We start from the raw sequence: 2060 nt of genomic DNA on the forward strand, positions 1-2060 counted from the left end.
GTTGAGGCAGGCGGATCACCTGAGGTCAGGAGATCGAGACCAGTCTGGCCAACATGGTGAAACCGTCTCAACTAAAAATACAAAAAAAAAAAAAAAAAGGTAAAATATTATCCAGGCCTGGTGGCACAATACCTGTAATCCCAGCTAGTCGTGAGGCTGAGGCAGGAAGACTGCTTGAACCTGAGAAGTAGAGGTTGCAGTGAGCCAAGATCATGCCACTGCACTCCAGCCTGAGTGACAAGAGTGAGACTCAATCTCAAATAAATAAATAAATAAGAAAAGCCTAAGATTTTACTTAAAAAATTATTGAACTTTCAAAATACAAAAGCAACAGTACAGTAGCATTTCTATGCATTAACTATTTCAAAATAAAAATTAAGAAACACTGTCATACACAATATAACTATAGTAATAAATTCAATACAAAGCAGAGTATACATTTGCTTGCAGCATTTTTGAGGCTTTTGGTTTTATACTAGTCACCTTGTTAAAATAATTTTTTCCCCAATACTTCTGAAAATAAGTACAAACTTCTCACACACACTCACTTACTTTATCATTTCCTTACACCTAAAGTTTATCTTTTAGAGTAATGTATATTTAACCCAAACTAAAGTTTGTGTGTGTTTGCAGACAGACAGGACACATGTTCAAATATATATATGTATAAAATTTTAAGATATCTACTCAGGACTCAGAAATTTATGTATTTTATTTATACTTGCATATGATTTCTATTATAACCATAAAAATAACCTGGTAGTCAATTATAATTTAACTGTTCATTTTTTTTCTTTTTTTTTTCTTGAAATGAAGTCTTGTAGTGTCGCCAGGGCTGGAGTGCAGTGGCATGATCTCAGATCACTGCAATCTCCACCTCCCAGGTTCCTGGCCATCTCGAACTCCTAAGCTGAGGTGATTCATTCGCCTGGGCCTCCCAAAAGTTCTGGAATTACAGGCGTGAGCCACTGCACCCAACCATAATTGCACATTTTAAAATAATTTTTATTATAACCATAAAAATAACCCAGTAGGCAATAACAATTATATATATTTTAACTTAATATATAATTTAATATAATTAAATATATAATAATTATAAATAATATATATATATGATATATATATAATTTTTTTTTTTTTTTTTTTTTTTTTTTTTTTTTTTTTTTTTTTTCCTTGAGACAGAGCCTCACACTGTCACCTGGGCTGGAGTACACTGGTGTGATCTCGGCTCACTGCAACCTCCACCTTTCAGGTTCCAGTGATTCTCCTGCCTCAGCCTCCTAAGTAGCTGGGATTACAGGTGCCTGCCACCACGCCCAGCTAAGTGTTTGTATTTTTAGCAGAGACAGGGTTTCACTATGTTGGTCAGGCTGGTCTTGAACTCCTGACCTGGTGATCCATCCATCTCAGCCTCCCAAAGTGCTGGGATTACAGGCGTGAGCCACCACACCTGGCCATAATTGTACATTTTAAAATAAGTAAAAGTGTAGAATTGGGTTGTTTGTAATACAAAGGAATAAGTGCTAGAGGTGATAGATACCACATGTATCCCAGTGTGATTATTATATATTGTATTTGTGTATCAAAATATGCCATATATGGCATAAGTATATACACTAATGTACCCACAAAAATTAAGAAAAATAAATTTAAATGATTAAAATAAGAATAAAAATTTAACCTATTAAGAACAATATTCTTTAACATATTTGCAGTTTGAAGCCACTGGCAAAAGAGATGACTACAGATGTTAGTCCATTATGCTACCAAATAGTATACTACTACCATCTTTTACCTATGCCTTTTGGTAAGGTGGAAAAGGTTAACCTTTTTGGCATAACAACACTTCATTGAATGCACAATATTTACCATGTTAAAAATGTTGAAACAGTTACATTTACACATAATTTAAAATTTTTAAATGTACTGCATTCACAATTAGTACAACATATGAATATACTACTAGTTTTCTCATAATGCAAGAGTATTACTCTTAACACCTTACTCGTGCATCACTCAATAGTATAAGTTAACCACAAAGAACCTCTCCACTTAGA

This window comes from Rhinopithecus bieti, unplaced genomic scaffold (assembly GCF_001698545.2).
Source record: "Rhinopithecus bieti isolate Rb0 unplaced genomic scaffold, ASM169854v2 scaffold_31514, whole genome shotgun sequence".
In the NCBI taxonomy this organism is placed as follows: Eukaryota; Metazoa; Chordata; class Mammalia; order Primates; family Cercopithecidae; genus Rhinopithecus; species Rhinopithecus bieti.